Here is an 18929-nt window from a genome sequence, read left to right as displayed (position 1 = left end):
AATGAGTAATTACAAATTGTTGATTCTGTCGTCATGTAATTACGAAGAGTAATCACAAAAATTATATTAGAGGAGCAAAACATACATGCATATTAAATGTAATTATAATTGCACCCATATAATCAACAATACCGACACTTCAATATTCATACAAGTTAATCTATATGGATTGAGTTAATTCACTTTTTGACACTCCTAAATATATACCCTCCTTTTTCTCTTTTATTTATTCTTTAGAGAAAATAATAGGATATAATAATACCTATAATAATAATAATTTTATTACTAGTAGTAATAAATTTCTTTGTGAATGGAAAATATATAAGTTTATAAAATATGGAAAGATTATTAAGAAATTTTGGTAACTTAATTTGTAAGACCCATGAAAAAATATATTTATAATAGTAAATTTTAGCATTTTATTAGTAATAATAATTTTAATGGATAAAAAAAAAATGTAGATTTTTGGATATAAAATTATAGTAATTCTAGAGGGAGAGCTTCAAATTTTTGATAACTTATTTAGGATTTTTTTTAAGAAAAGTGAATAGTGAATAGTAAATAGTAAATAGTGAATATTGAATAGTAAATAGTTAAAAAAAATATTAAAATAAATTGTGGAGGAGAACACTCCACGTAGAATTAATGATTCAGAGATAAGAATGGTGAATAAAAAATAATTTTTTAATAGTAAAAATGAATAGTAAAAGTGAATAGTAAAAATGAATAGTAAAAATGAATAGTAATTTTTTTTGGCTATAAATAGCCAAGGGGGGGAGGCTGAAAATTTGCACCAAAATTCTAGAGAATTTGTGAGAGAAGAGAGTTTGAAAAAATTCTAGTTGAAGAGGGGAAATTCTGGAAGTTTCCGGAGACCGATTTGAGAAGAGGAAACTAAGTCTGGAATAGAGGTAAGGGGAGCTAACTTGAGTATTTCCTTTTGTATTATTTTGAGTCTTGAATATGCTATATTTTGCTTTTGTCTGATCTTAAATCTTGAATATGGAGTATTTTGTTTCTGTATGATCTTGAATTTTAAATGAGAGTATGCTTTTGTATTGATATCCAAGTGTGATAGTTGTAAAATGTGATGTTGATTATGTTATGCCATTTGTATGTTATTAGTTGTTTATTTTTGTATTTTGGAAGGATTAGAAATTGTCTAACCGGCTCTGCCAGATTCAACTTCTTGTTTCCCCAAACTTTTTATTTCTTTACTTATTTATTTTATTGCATTTTTGGAAGGATTAGAAGTTGTCTAACCGGCTCTGCCAGATTCAACTTCTTGTTTCCCCAAACTTTTTATTTCTTTCTTATTTATTTTATTGCATTTTTGGAAGGATTAGAAGTTGTCTAACCGGCTCTGCCAGATTCAACTTCTTGTTTCCCCAAACTTTTTATTTCTTTCTTATTTATTTTATTGCATTTTTGGAAGGATTAGAAGTTGTCTAACCGGCTCTGCCAGATTCAACTTCTTGTTTCCTCAAACTATTTATTGCTTTACTTATTTATTTTATTGCATTTTTGGAAGGATTAGAAGTTGTCTAACCGGCTCTGCCAGATTCAACTTCTTATTTCCCCAGACATGTATTGTTCTTGTTATTTAATTATATTGTATTTTGGATGGATTAGAAGTTGTCTAACCGGTTCTGCCAGATTCAACTTCTTGTTTCCCCATAAATTTTTATATTAAGATTATTTTTATGATTATCAAATATTGTATTCTTATATGACCATTTATAGTAATATTTTTTTTATTGTTAATTGTTTATAATTATCTTGTATGAATTCTGTTATGAATGTTTATTGTGATGTTTGATATGAAATTATGCATTTGAAATATAGTATGAGTCTCGGGGAGAGACTCTATAATGGCATGGTATTAGTGTATATGTTGATGTTGAGGGTCCTGTTGTTGGTGGTGATCCTAAAACTCTAATAATCTTCCAGTCTCAATTAGAGAAGGATGTGTTATGTGGTGAGAGTAGTAGGAGGTCCTAGTCTATGTTTATAGACATTAATGGATTAACCTTGTGGGTGATGTGATATATTATATTTGGCCAAAAAATTTTTGTTGTTGAAATCACCACAAGTGCATGACCACCCGAGACTTCCATCAACATTATATCCGGATAATAGAGTCTAGTATGATAATTGCATCTTGCTAGAATTTATGGTGAATTATTACGTATAATAATAGTGTCATGCTTTTCTTTGAACTTTGCATGGTAGCTCACCCTTACTTGTTTGTTTGTGCCGGAAAAATCTTATTTTTGCGATGATCGTATAATATTTTTGTTATACGGGAGCAGATGAGGGAACGACGTCTGAACCAATTCAAGTGAAGAAGGAAGCAGCAGAAAATTGAAGAATATTTTAAGAAAAAAAAATAAAATTAAGAGTGTTTTATTTATGTGTGAAAATATAATGTATTTCCAGTGTGAACTATGTAACTCCTAAATGGAGGATTGTAATATTGTACGATGTTTTCTTTATTAATGAAATAATTGGTGTGTGAGATGTTTTATAATTTGGGGTGTTACAATACCACTTAGAATTTATTAAACTTATCCTGAATATTCTTGGGTTGGTTTATAAATCTCATATTAAATGATATTAATATTTAAAGAGAAATATTTTATACTTGTTTTTGAATATTATTAATATATATTCATCGATAATTGTTGTATCTTCCCATTTGAATGAAGTTATATTATTATATTGTTAGTTAAAATATATTTTTTAATATATAAATTTCTATTACTACTATAATTTTTTGTATTTTTGGTGGAGATTTCTTTTGTAAATTTCTTTCAAAAATTAAAAAAACGCGTTTTCCATCATTTTTTTTCTGTAAAACGTTGTTGGTGGGTAATTCTTCTGTGGATAATTAGTTACCATATAATTTAAAAATTTGTAGGAAATTTTTTACAAAAATTTCTATGAAAAATATCTGCAAAAAATTTTCTTGCAAAAAGAATTCGCAACAATTTTTCTTGAAAAAAAAAATTAATTCGAAAAATAGTCGGTACTTTTTCCTGATAATTTAAATTTCGCATGTATATATATGTTAAAAAATTGTTTCATTCATTTATTTTTTATGTGTTGTTTGTACTGTGAATTAATGATTATTCTACGTAAATAAATAAATATAAAAAGTTAAATATTTTTTATATTTTAATTCTTATTACATAAATATTTGTATTTATGTCTATTTTGTAAAGGGTCAGGTAAATGAAAACTAAACTAATTTAAAAGAAATTAAACTCATTTGAAAAAAAAATTAAATAGATTGATACAGTCTAATTATAAATTATAACTTCTGCCAGGAAAAATGTTAATTAATCTTTATAACATTTACTTTTGAAAATGTAAAATTCTTTCATATTAATATTCCATGAAAATGAAACTATTTTGCTATTGCTATTTGTTACTTATCACATCTCATGTTTTACTTTTATTATATGAGAAAAACTATTTGCTGTCTTCTAACAAAATAAAATGATAAAATAATAATAATTCAATGTAAACCACTTCAAATTAAGTTTAACTTTCACACTGTCCATTTGAAAAACAAAACAATAAAGTTACAATTGAAGTATATATATAGTTTATTAAAAATACCTAAAACTAAGCATGTAAACTATAATAAAGAAAAGAAATAGAGAAAGTAAAAGATAAAATAAGAAATAGCAAATAATTAGATAGAAAATAATAAATTTATTTCATTTATTTATTATTAGTTTTAATTGCTTACGATTATTATATTTATTAAAATAAAAATAGTCCGATAATTAAATAGGGTATTGATAATCATAATCAATTTAAGAAGATAGATATAATGTTTTTTATAAATAGATTTATTTTTGGGTAAATGCTAAAAGATAAACCTCATTATATCCTAACCAATAAACTGTTAAAATTGAGTTGATTATTAAATCGAAGGTGAAAGGGTGGAATTAGCTATAATTAATGGGCTTTTTCTCCCAGAATAGGTGCAGTTAAAACGTATGGGGTACAGTAAGTAAAAGCCTAATTATAAGTTGGAACCATTGGTCTCATCATAACATAACAAGAGCACAATCCCCACAATCATAGATATTCTGTTTCCATAACGAGAGCTTCTTTGGAATAGTATTTGGTTCATTCTCTTCGAATTAATTTAATTTTTATTATTATAAATTAGAATGAATATTAGTTAATTAATTTAATTTTTAATATCAGAACTAAAGTTCTCAATTTGGCCCTTCTTACATAGTTTGGCCCTGGTCCCCATGGGTTAGGATTAGGAAAATCATGTAAACCAAAAAGTCCTTTGTAGAAAAAGTCCACGGGGCCAAAATATTTACAAAAGTCCCATGGGCTAGGGTCAACCCATGGACTTTTCTTTAGAAAAAAATATTCATTTTAAATACAAAGATGTAGTGAGTCACATATTTATCTTTGTTAGTAATAATTTATAACCATAATTGATTCATGTGTAATTATAATTTTTTGCCAATAAAATTAATTTTCTACTTCATAACTATTTCTATATTAATAAGTTTAATAATAATGCTTTTATACAATTATTTCTTAATTTCAAAATTCTGTTTTGATAATATTTTTCATTTTAATTTTGGTTTGTAAATTTGACGGTTCAGAGATATCAACATAAAATAGGTTTGAAAGTTAAAAAATTTAATTTAATTTGTAAAATTTTGATGGACTAACGAATTTATTTATAGATGATAATCTATTTTGTCACTAGTTTAAATCAATATCATTTGATTAAGATTTGTTATCAAAATTACAATTTTTTTTAAATTGGTGTGAACATGTTAAAATTTTGACTTAATAACTTTTTTACTTTTTTAATTTTCCAAATTTAATAAAATTAATATTTATTATTTATAAAGTTATATAATTCTTTTAGAATTTTTTTTATGAAACATATAATTTAGTCATTTACATCAATTTATATATTTTTATGTTTTTTCATATATTTTATATTATATTCATTTGTCTTTTTTATTAGTTTCTTAAGAGATATTAATGTAATTTATTTATTATTATAATTTTTATTTATTTTATATGTTAATAATTAAATACAATAATAATTTTAATTTTAGTATTATATATTATAACGTTATATTTATTTAAAAATATTGTATATATTATTTAATTATTTTTTATTACAATCGGCTCAATTATGATAAATAATTCAATAAAAACGATCTTTGTTGGATAAAGATAGGTCTGGTTTTAAAATATTAATTTAATCTAAAAGGTTAGAATAAAAAATTTGATTTTATAACCACCAGAATTACATCTAGATCTTGTATACTAACATATATGATATTTATAACAGTTTTGCCTAACAAGGATTTTCACTAAAAAGTTAGTTCTTTTATTACGTGAAATTAATTTTAAACTTTAAAAAGTTTGTGGTTTAATTTTTTAATGTATATATATTTATACAAAACATTCAACAAAAGAATTTTATATGACAAACTATAAAAAATAAAAATTTTACACTCATATTAAAAATTCATCCAAACACTATATTTGAATTTAAAATCTATCCATAATTAATATTTTAAATATTTATATAGATATCATAATTCGATTATTGAAAAATCGAATTTAAAATTTTCTTTTTTAACTTTCCAAAATAATAAAATTATATATTTAGAATATACTTATAATTAAACAATTATTTTAAATATTTTTTTATAAAATTAATATTTATATTTAATTAAAAAAATATTATATATCATGTAAAATTTGGGAACTATTGAAATTGTAAAATAAATAAAAGAAATAACTAAAGAAACATTAAAAGTGAATTAATTTACTTTGGGGCTAGCTCCATCCTAATCCTACCCAAACCCACTTTATGTGGGGTTTTGGGGATTGGGGCTTTTAAAAAGCTCCCTATTAAGTGGGTTAGAAAATCGAGTCTTGATTTTAGAAGGAATGAGGGTCAACCCACGAGTTAGGGCTCAAATGACACCTCTAATCAGAATTTCGAATTATTAAATTACTCTTTCAAATTTTAATAGTTAGTCTTTTTTATGACTATTAGTATTTAAAATTTAATCAACTTCGAATTTTAATATTCAAATATATATTAAAAATAATATTTTCAATTTACTTTTTAAACATTTGAATCTGCTGATTTAACTTGAACACTTTCAATCTATAACCTCTAAATATATGTTTTATTATCATTTAAATTTTAAATTAGACATTAAATTGAAAGAAAACTTAAGACTTAAAATCAAATTTTAAAAATGGTTGAAAAATATGTTTTCGTTATCATCATTTAAACCATAACTTTTGTTACATTTGTTGTAATTTTAAAGATTGATATAATAATTCGAATTTTAAAGACTGATATTCATAAAAAGAAATATTATAAATGAACTAAATTCCAAATAAAATATATATATTTAAATCTTTAAAGAAGTGTATTCATATATATCTTTAAATTCGAGATAAAAGATATATTCGAGTCTGATTCAAACTATAAGTCTTTAAAAATTGAATAAACTATCTTTAAAATTCGAATTAAAGGCATATTTAAATAAGCTTATTCATAAAGTAAAATTCTCTCCAACAAATTACAGATAAAATTTAAAAAACTATTTAGTTAATTTATATATAAATCATGAAAAATTATAGCTTAATATCACTTTTGATCATTATTTTTGTCAAACTTTGTTTAATGTAAGACTATTTTTTTATGGTTAAATGTGGTCCCAATTTTAATTTAGGTTCCATTTGTTTTTTTTATGATGACGTATTAATGTTATGTGTCAAGTTAATATTAACATCCGTATCATCTTATGTGTCAATATTTTATATTCAATTCAAATCTAATTTTCATTAATTTTATTCAATTGAGTTTTAATTTTGTTTATTTCTAAATTGAGTCTAAATTTATTTTTAAATTGAGTCTAAATTTATTTTTTTATTAAAATTCACATTTTTATTAAATATTTTTTTCATGATTTTTAAACCAACTATAACTATATTATTAGAATATAATTATTAGATGTTTATTCAATCTTTTCTACATGTAAAAAAATAGGGCTAGAGTTGGTTTAAAAATAATGAACAATTTTTCTTCTAATTTTAAAAATAATAAAGGATTTTTCTTCTAATTTTAAAGATAACGAAGAATTTGCCATATAATTTTAAAAAGGGTTAAATATGGTTTTAGTCCCTACACTATTAAGCAAATTTGTTTTTAGTCTCTTTTTCAAAGTAAGGTACATTTTAGTCCTCTTCCTTAAAAAAAACCTTAATTTTTGATTCTCCGGAGGATAAAAAAATTAACGTTTTTTTTAAATAGAAGGACTAAAATGTATCTTACTTACTTTGACTTTGAAAGATGGACTAAAAACAAATTCGCTTAAAAAAAACCTTAATTTTTGATTCTCCGGAGGATAAAAAATTAACGTTTTTTTTAAATAGAAGGATTAAAATGTATCTTACTTACTTTGAAAGATGGACTAAAAACAAATTCGCTTGATAGTTTAGGGACTAAAAACATATTTAACTCTTTTAAAAATAATGAAGAATTTTTTTTCAAATTTTAAAATAATGAAGAATTTTCGTTCTAATTTTTAAAATAATATAGAATTTTTCTTCTAACTTTAAAAATAACGAAGAATTTTCCTTTCAATTTTAAAAATTGTGAAGAATTTCCCTTCTAATTTAAAAATAATGAAAAAAATTTCTTCTAATTTTAAAAATAATAACAAATTTTTCTTCTAATTTTAAATATTAAAGAATTTTCCTACTATTTTTTAAAATAATGAAAAAATTTTCTTTTGAAATTTAAAATTGAGACTAAATTAAATAAAATTAACCATAAGACACTAATGCGTACCATTGATACTAACTTTATACGTTATACTTGACATATGACGTTAATAACACACGGTAGTTTGACAAGTATCCAACTTTTTTTAAATTTTGAAAAAAAAAATTAAAAAAAAAAACTATTGGCACATATATTATTCATATTTTTACTGTTTAATGTGTTTCTAATTTTCATAATTTATGTTAGTTTAATTCCTTTTTCATTGAATAAAGTGGATGAAAAGAGGATCAAATATTGAGCCAAAACTTATTTTATGATCTCTTAAAGATACATTGTATTAAATTTTGTAAAGATGTCCGTAATATATAAGAAAAGTTAGGAAGCTAATGAAAAAACAGTGTTTTCTAATAGAAAGCATCACTCTGATGTTCTTCGGTCAAGAAAAAGGCCCAAGAATGTGGCTTGACGGCGTGTGTGGATAGTTTGTTGAGAAACAGCGGTTGGTGTTTTGGTTTTGAAAGATGAGCATGGGTCGGAGGTGGAACTACGACCATGCGTTTTTTATGTTGTGTCTGCTTCTTGTTCTGTTCTTGTGCATTTTGCATGGGAAGCACCACCGTAGTTGGCTTGGCAGAAGCAGGTTCCAAAGTTGCAACAGAAGGCTGTGGACGAGGGTACAACAAATCTGTTGGGAAAAAGTTGTATTGTTGGAATCCTGCCATGGATGTTTTTGATGTCTTCGATGATCACACAAACCAGGATGAACGACAAAGACAACTGAGAACTGAGAACTGAGAAGAGAGTGAATGTTGTATTTGAATATATATAGAAAGGCTTCAAGGGATTCTTATCTTTTTAATAGATTACACTTGTAGATATCAGATTTGTTTTAATCATACTAGATTTTGGATTCTGTCATATCTTTTTAGTTAAACCTGTTTAATCTTATTTTTTTCTTTATCTTTTCAATATTTCATTTTTCTTTTAAAAAATCAATTTCGTTCTTATGTAAACGTGATTTGTATTTTGTAAACATTTATACAAAAACAATTTAGTTTTAAGATATCGAGTCCTCACTATCTTAATTTATTTTTATTAAAATTTGTAATTAAAGTTCAATGTTTTAAAATAATTTAAGAGTTTTCAGTTTTTAGTATTTCTTAGTATTTTTTATTTTTTTAATGCTTTCTATATATATTAATATAAATTTTATCTTATGTAATGTACTTTATCTATATCATTAGTTTTATTTATTTTACTCTTTAAATAACAATCTTAAATATTTTTTTTATCTTTTATGTAATTATTTATTTTAATTTAAATATTTTTTAAATTAAAATATTATCTTGCCATTTTATCTTTTAAGTGAGTATTCATTTAAATTTGAATATTTTTTAAAATTAAATCAACTATTTAGAATAAAAAAAGATATACATATGCAGATAACATGTATTTCCACTTATTATACGAAAGAAAATAAAATAGTTACTATATATTATATTGAAGTTATGTTGTAAAAATAATTTAATATTTTCCATTAAATAATTCAGTCACAATTATGGTTGCTAATTGCAACTGAAATAATTCGTAAAAAGTGATTAAACATGGAATTAATAACCAAAAGACTCTTTAAGCAAATTAAATTGAATTATATTATATGAAAATAAATTAATAATTTTTATAAATTAAAAAATTAAAAATATTCAAACAATCTTAACTAAACTACTTAAACTGTTTTTTAGGTCTGCTAATTCTATATATATTTTTTATCTAAAACAGTTTTTGAAAAAAATAAATAAAGCAATTTAATCATTTAATTTACATTCTTATTTGCTAGTAGAAAGATATGTACCTCATATTTGCATATCTAAATTTTTATTACACTAAAATAATAAAATTTCTAGAGAATGAATAATTTAGAAAAAATGCATGTGGTGGTTATTTGTTAAAAGTTTAATTAAAAACATACCAAAATAATTATGAAAATATGTATCCTTTATATAATAGTAGAGAATAAAATTTATCCTTTAACAAATGACGTAAAATATTTATCACTTTATTTTCAACTCAAATTTATATATGAATTGATTTATTAAAAATATATATAATCACCAATTATTTATACACAATATCGGGTTATTGCATTATTGCAAGTTGGCATAGCCTATTATATGAAATGAAATATAAACCTATATATATATATATATATATATATATATATATATATATATATATATATATATATATATATATATATATATATATATATATATACGAAAGATAAACTTTTAATTAATAACCTATATTTTGTAAAGTGTGTATAGGTTTGGTAAGATCTACTATGTTTTATATTATTTTAATAAATATTTTTATGATGATAAATTATTTATAAGTTTTAGATGTCAAGAATGTTAAAGTTTATAATAATTGAGTGAGTTTATTTAGAAAGATAAACTTTTTTTAAAATTTTACAGGAGTATATAAGATATTACAATTATTCTGATAAAGAATATAGTTATTTATTTTTTAAGATAAAAGTTTAACATGAAAATTTTTTTCAATAAATAATACCAAAAACTTATATTCTAATTTATTAATTTTATTAAAGTTCAATCTCAATTATTATTTAACGTATCGCATTTAATTATTATAATAATTTAGTCAAGTTTAGTTATTACAATTATAAAGTTTTTTTTGCCAAGAACTAAGAATCCAATAATAAACTATCCAAATTCACAGATGAAATTGGAAGTTAGATGCTTCTTCTCTCACCTCCCCACATTTTTTTCTTATATTTAACATTTCAAAAATAATATTTTTAACAAATTTTGAAATTTGTTGAAGCTTTCGAAAAATTTTTCAACGAATTTCGAAATCTCTTAAGCTTTGTTCACTTGAATGGATTTGAGGGAGAGTGGTTGAATGAATTTGAGAAGATTTGAATTTGAGGGAGAATGGTTGAATGAATTTGAGAAGATTTGAAGATAAATTTTTTGTTGTTTATTTGAGTAGATTTGGAGGTAAGAGTGGATTTAGAAGTAAAGTTTGTGACAATTAGTTTAGGATTTAATTGATGTGACAAATTAAAAAAAATTTACTTCCAAATTCACTCTCAGTTATCTCCAAATCCACTCAAATAAACAACAAAAAATTTATCCTCAAATCCTCTCAAATTCATTCAATCACTCTCTTCCAAATCCATTCAAGTGAACAAAGTGTTAAAGAAAAAATCATTTAACAAATTTTAAAATCTAATGAAGAAAAGAAGTGGAGTGTAAGATTTTTTAAAATATAGAAAATAGTTTTGAAATTTTAAAAAAATTAGAAATGAAGGAAGAAATGTAGAAAAGTGCACGAAGAAACACTTAAACATAGATTTTATAAAATAAACAAAAAATCATACATGAAAAACTCAATAAAAAATTATCCAAATTCACATTTTTATTCTTTAACACTAAGTCATAATGGGAATGAATATAGTTTCAAATTTTGGAACTCATCTTGATCAAAACAAAAAAACTCGTCAACAGAGTGTTTCAAAGTTAATAATAGAGTGTTTCAAAGTTAACATTAAATTATCTAAGAGAAAGACAAATATTACATAAAAGTTCAATAATAAGGATCATAAATAAACATTTATGTTCTTATTATGTCTTATTTATTGTAGTAATACATATATTTTAAATTAAAATATGAATAATGGATTTCAAAATTTAGATCTCAATACCAATCTTTTACAAAATTGCAAATACCCTTTTAGTGTGAATTGCATATATTGTTTTTGTAAATGAAACATTCAATCTTACAAAATATAATCATGATTTAAAAATTTAATATGAGAATAGTGAGTTTTAAATTCTAATGGTATACGTAGACTTCGATTATGACTATAAATAAGAATTTAATTTATATTCAATGACAACAAAAAATTCATAAAAAATTATTTATAAGAAAAAACTCAAACCAATATTTTTATTTAATATAATTTTTTTAAATTCTCTATATGATTCACATCTTTAAGTTTCAATGAGAATCAATAACACATGACTCAACATAATGACACTAATTAATAATTAAAGACATAATTTTATTTTAAGATCAAACATACACCATCGTCATATAGAACTCACAATAAGACCAACAAAATTACTCTTTAGATCTCTAGAGTTTTAACGAAAGATCCAATACATCACCATTAGCATTAGCATGATTGAAATGACCATGGTTGAGGATTGGTTTCTCCAACAATTTGATGAATGGCTTTGTTCCATCAATTGGTGAAACTTCCATGGTAAGATTTTCTTGAGCCAAATGACCATCAATGTGGTCTATGAGTGCTTGGAGATTTGGAAGGACATTCTTGCACACTCGACATTGAAGTACATTTTCATTTGGAAAGTTCATAATATTGTTTGACATGATTTGAAACAAGAATTCAACAAGATCAAATGTGAGTATTTCCAACGCTCTAATGAAATTTATATAAAAAAATATTTACACACATTGAATGTTCACATAAAAAAAATAAAATTAAATAAATAATATTTATTAAGAATATTTAAGGCATTAATTTTTATTTTATACGTTAAATGTAGGTTGTTAAAATATAAAAAAGTAACCGATATAATAAATGAATATATTTCTTTTATAAGAGTAGAAAAGGTACGTGAAGAGAAACTTTAGGGAAAGATACCACTTTCAATAAATCTACATATTTAGTTTTACTAACTCAAACTAGGGGTGTTTATGAGTTAGTTTAGACCAATTTAGATTTAAAACAAATGACTCGACCAAACCATTTAAGAATGAGTTGGTTTGGATTGGATCAATTGGATGCATCTATATATAAGCATATGAATTCTATTTTAAGAACAAATACATAATGTTGTTTAAAATTTCTCACTAAGAAGATAAACAATATTTTTATATTTTGATTAATACAACATCAATTGATTTCATTTAATTGGATTTGTATATCACAAATCTAATATGGTTTGATTGAATTTGATTAGTTCAAATAGGATTTGATTGATTTAGATAGGGTTTCATCTAGGAAGGATAATTAAGGCAGGTTCATTATATTTTGACTTACCTACATTTGATTTGCAAAAGGAAGATGAAGACAAACCACTTGGTATAAGAATTGTAGACTAGTTTTGTTGGCCTCTTACGCATAATGGTTGCCCCGCAGGTCAAGCCAGATAAGCAATATTATAAAACATTACACACAAATGTAGCAACAATAATTTTTGTTTTAATGTTTTACATCTTTGTTGCACCCTAGAAGTCTACAATTGACTACATACTTGAAATAAAAATGAACATACCATTAACACTACATCAAATAAATATATCAAAATTAAATATTTAGTAAACAAGAAAAAATAAAAAGAAATTATTTTTTAAGATATTAAAAAACTATAGTAATTAACCGTCATCTTGTCTTGACTTCAAAAGCATAATAATTGTTTTTTCATTTCAATAACATTGAATATGGCCTTGGAAGAACTTTCTTCTTCTACTTTTTTTCATAATTATAATTTCCATCATATGCTAAAATTGAATTTAGAATTAGAATAATACAATAAAAGTTTTAATGTTTCGGTAGGTTCCTTTTCTCGTCCTGAATCTCAAATAGGCTCCCTACTTATTTAGTGTCTCAATTGAGTCCTTATTTTTGAAAAATTGAAACAAATAGGGATTTGCTGTCAAATTGGACAAACATCTTTTAAGAGGCCATTACGTGGCATGCTGACAATATTTTTGCTTAAGTTAAACCTTCTCGCTTGGACGAGATATGCATTGCAACATTTTCGCGTAAGCAAAAACTAAGTTTTCTGGGCGAGATTTAGGCTAAAACTTGGGATGCCCACTGGAACATTTTCGCTTACACGAAACTTTGCTCGCTTGGGCAACAATGTCCTGGAACTAAGGTTGAGTCACTGGAGCTTTTTCGCTTAGGCGAAACTTGGGTCACCTCGGCGAATCCTTTTAAAATTGTTGCCTTGTCAATCTAGCTTAAGTGAAAATTTTTAGCTTATGAGAGTCCACGCGACCCTATGTTAAAACTCAGAAAAGGAATGACTGATTTATAACCTCTTTCTTTCCAACACAGTGCCTTCTTTCCTCAAATTATAGGGCGCGAGGTATGAAGAGATAAAACAATGGTACTTTATCACATAAAGAAAAGTGGTTTTGCTTCCACATGAATATGATCCCTTCTTGATTAAGATTCCTACTTTTTGATAAACCATCGGTATTGAGGTAAGGTAACTCATTTTCATGGATTACACAACAAAGTATACTTTGATGAAATTCAACCCTAAAACAACTACCAAGAGAGCCAAAGAGTAGACTGAGTATAACACAACTTCATTCATTCAAGATAGTCAAATACATTGATATTTAAATTTCATTCACAAATTCACTTTAACATATCATCTATTGCATCCTAACAAGATGAATATATCAACAAAACTTGTGTTTCAATTTTTTGCATATCTCGCCTAGGTGAGAAGGTTTAGCTTAGGCAAAAATACTGTCAGCATATGTCATGTAAGGGTCTCTTAAATGACGTTTGTCCAATTTGACGGCAAGTCTCTATTTGTTTTAATTTTTAAAAAATGACTCAATTGAGTAGAAGACTTATTTGAGATTCTGGATAAAAAATGGACCTATCAAAACATTAAACCTACAATAAAATTACGATCATTAAAAAAAATTATTCTCCTAAAAAATCTAAGCTTCTAATTAGAAGTATAAATAATTGCTTCCACAATTTTATGCAAGAAATGATTCGTATATATTTTAGCGATTTGAGAGTTAATATTAAATGTAAGTAATATTTGGCTTAAGGATTTAAGCGTGAAGTAAAAGAATAACAAAACAAAATAAAAGAGGGATGTCTTACTTGAGAATTAAAGTATAATGGATGTTTTATGTAGGTTATGTCAGATAGTTCGTCGTACCCCGTCAATGACCCCTGCGAGTTGTAATTTATATGGTATACGCCTAAATGGGTTAAAACACTCTCTCTGTTTCACATTTTTTTTCTAGTAGGTTGGTGAACCAACTTACACATTGTCATCTCTTCTAACATCAAATTGAAGTCAAACTAATTAACCTTTTTCGTGAAAACGTTAAATTAATTATTCTCATCTTTTATTATATTTTAAAATCATTTAAAGCTTCTTTAATTATATGTCAAATTGTTTGATTAGGTTTTTCTTCTTCTTGAAATTCGAAATAAATATCCTTCTACTCATTCAAATTTTAAAAAAATAAATTATTTTATTCCCTCAATTCTTCTTGTAAAATATAATTTAATTTTGAAGCACTATTTGAAAAATAAGTTTACAAAATTCGTTTTAGTCTCTCAAATTCAGTGTTCATATATTAAAATAATATATTTTTTCACTTTTAAGAACTAAAATAAACTACTTTTTGAAATATGAGAAATTATCATAAATTTCAGAACTAAAAACGTGACAAAGCAATTCTAAATAATATATAAATACTTTGTATGTATAGAAAAAATAACGACAATATAATTAGATAGCTACCATTGTTAGATTAATAAAAAAAATTGGCATATAGATGTTTAAATGGATATCAAAATATTTTAATAATTTTATTTATATAATTTTATGTATAGAAAAATGAATAACTTTGTTGATAAATATTTCTAAAACATAATCCTTCTATATTTCTTATATAATATTATAAGAAAATTTATTATTATTAACAAAATTTATAAGTAACGTAGTAATTATAGACAAAAAAATAATTTTAGAAATTAAGTTGTGGTAATTATTACAGTAGAGTTTTGTTTGTGGCTAAATTTATTCACTGTGTTAACTTCATATTATTTTGTGGAGGTAAATTATCTACAAAATAATCATTTGCTAATGACATTCTTCAAATTATGTCATATTGATACAATAAACATGGTAAAAAATCCACTACATCCATTTGGATGACAAAAGTAATCCACCATTAAGAGATAATTGATTAAATGAAAAGAAAAACATACTTATTGATATCAAGGTTCAAACATAAAAATGTATGCACCATCAAAATATGACTACTTCAAGGTGCATAACTTTGCAAAGAGAAAAAAAAATGTGGGATAATGTAATAGTATATATGTGATTTCATCAAGGTAAAAATAACAAACTCATTTTACTCACTACAAAATACGAGTTGTTTAATATGGAGGATGAAACATGTTGAATATGTTTAAAATTATGTGTCTTGATTAAATATTGTGTGCTTGCTTAGATGGTGGAGACCATAGGTAATTATGTTGTGCACATTAAAGAATCTAAACACTTTATCAATCAAAAATCTTAGGATACTTAAAAGTTTAAGAGTTCAAATTGTAACAAGAAAGAATACTTAAGAGGGATAAATACATACTTAAAACACATAAATACATGAGAACACTTTTTCAAAGGCTTTAAAGCTTATAAGCCATCACACAAGGAAGACTTAGATGATGAAAATGAAATATAATTTATCTCAAAGAAAATCCATAATAATGTTAATTTTTATCATTAAATTTAGTCATGCTACCTTAATAGAATAAACTCTTCTTTAAATGTTAAGTTACTTAGTTCCCCTTTTGATATTTTCTTTTTGTAAGTAATTGGATTTTGATTTCTCTCATCTAATTGTACCACTAATTCCCATTATTTATTGCTTAACAATTGGCACCAGGTCATGTTCAAAAGAAATAAAAACAAACATGTCCTTAAACCACAATCCTTTGTTTCGTTTTTTATTTTGTGCTTAAATAATAAATTGTAAAACCTATGTTTATAACCATTATCCTATCATGTTTAGCCTAACAAGCACACGTAGTATGGATAAATAAACATGTGTTTTTGCATATTTTTTTGTCTAATAAGCTTTTGCTTGGACAAATGATAAAGAATATTTCATCTTAGAGATGATAAGCATTAAACATTTATGGTACACGTTGAAGACTTATAAACACTTACTCTCTTTATGTAGAAATTGTTTGATTCTTTATTTTTCTTAAGAGGATCTTGCAATGATATGCTTACATCAATATTTCTTGAATAGTGTGCTTAAAATGTGTTTACACAAACAAATTTTTTAAAAAGACAAAATTTTAGTGCCACATAGTCAACCAACTACAACAAGTCATGTGCGTTTTCAATAAGGAGGGAGAAGTTACCTTCCTAAGTTTAATAAGTCATGTTGTGTATCAAAGAAGTTGCACAAAGAAGTCATATGCATTTAATGGTTCATGAAGAACATTTAATGCATTTATGTGCTTGAATGTGGCTAGATGAAAGTCGATAAAGAAAAAAGGGTCATAACCTCACAAAGACTCAAAAAGGTTTCATAATGACTATTTTCTTCTGAACTCCATATATAGAAGTTTTAAAGATGAAAAAAGGATTGATTTTTTTTTAATGATAAAGCATATGTGTGAGCAAGAACATTGAGTGTGTTCAAAGAAACCTAAAAAAGTGTTTATCATCTTGTATTTGTCTTAGATAAGAGTTATTATAATCTAAATAATACTCAAATATAAGGCATAAGTGACTACGATTTAAAGAATGTTCAAGTCTTAGCTAATAATGACTACGTTCTAAAGAATATTCATATTTAGTTAGGATTGGTTGTGTTCCAAAAAATACGTGTGTTTAACTAAAAGTGGTTGAGTCTAAACAATATTTATATCTTGCAACGATATGCCTTATTGAAACTTGATCAGGTTTATCAAGAATTGGATGTGTATATGCATATTTCAGAAGAATGGATATAAAAATACTTTACATATAAATCTCTTCATCCTTTTTAGCTTTTATATTGTATATTATTATCTACAACTAACTTAAAGAACATATTTTTTGTGAAGTTATGCCTGATGAGCTTTATAAAATGCATTGCTCAAGAAAAAACAACATTAAACTTCGTCTATTTATGTTTATCCAAACAAAGATTTACATAGTTTTTAAAAATATTAAAAACAAAATTCAACCATTTCTTTTATGGTGGCTTTGGTTACTAGATGCACATAGGGGTGGGCAAATTGAATTGTACTAAACTATCTTGTTAAAAACTGTACTGAACCCAAAAATAGTTCACTTGAACTAAACTAAACTAAAAAGTAGTTCAGATGAATTGAACTGAACTACTTTTTATCCTATCAAACTGCACTGCACTGAACTCAACTGAATTGAACTAAACTATAGTGTAAACTGAACTACTTTGTTAACTACACTAAATTTAACTCATAAAGTTTAAGTTTTCAATACAAAATCAAATCATAACAGATCACAATATGGGGTGCCTTTTCAGCTTGCTCTAGCCGCATCACCTGTCTAGAAAAGGTCAGCAACTGATTCACAAACTGTCAACAACTAACAAAATCCTAAATGTAAAACATATCTTTCAAATAACTTACTGTCCAAAGACTAATCCAAATATGAATTTCCAAAAACTCTGCATAAATATGGATCCTACATTGGATATACTTTTACAACATCTTATGGTTTATTATGTGGTAAGGTAAGTAATATTAGACCAATTAGGATGTAATAGAGAAATAAAGAAAAATGACCAAACTTGTATGCTTACGATCAACTATGATCTAATGTGCTTAGTTTTCTTTCAAGCATATCAACAAACATGTAGAGATCATAAATTTGAGAAAAATCAACCCAGTGCAAATGATGAGTCAACTCCCAAGAGAAAAAGATAGCAAAAATGGCAACAAAATTCTGCTCCACGAAGAATCTTATGGTGGCAACGGAGTACTTAAACGGATGCGGGAGAAGCTCCAACAAAACCCCTGGAAGATGGCTAGGGTCGAGCAGCAGAGGGCTAATTGGGGGAGAGGAGAGGAGGGATGGGCGGCGGCGGAGAGGAAGAGGTCAACGACGGCAAAAAAGTTGTGATAGTGATAATTGAATATGAATTCTGATGGAGAAAGAAATTGAGCAAAGAAAATAAGACAAACAGTTAACGCAGTTAACTTAACTGAAATTATTTAAAATTCAGTTTTTTTAAACTGAATTAAAGAATAGTTTAATTAGTTATTAGTACACAACAGTTTGATTTTTTTAAGTATAATATAGTA

The sequence above is a fragment of the Vigna angularis genome, chromosome 3 (assembly GCF_016808095.1).
Source record: "Vigna angularis cultivar LongXiaoDou No.4 chromosome 3, ASM1680809v1, whole genome shotgun sequence".
In the NCBI taxonomy this organism is placed as follows: Eukaryota; Viridiplantae; Streptophyta; class Magnoliopsida; order Fabales; family Fabaceae; genus Vigna; species Vigna angularis.
Note: the sequence above shows the minus strand (reverse complement) of the source record.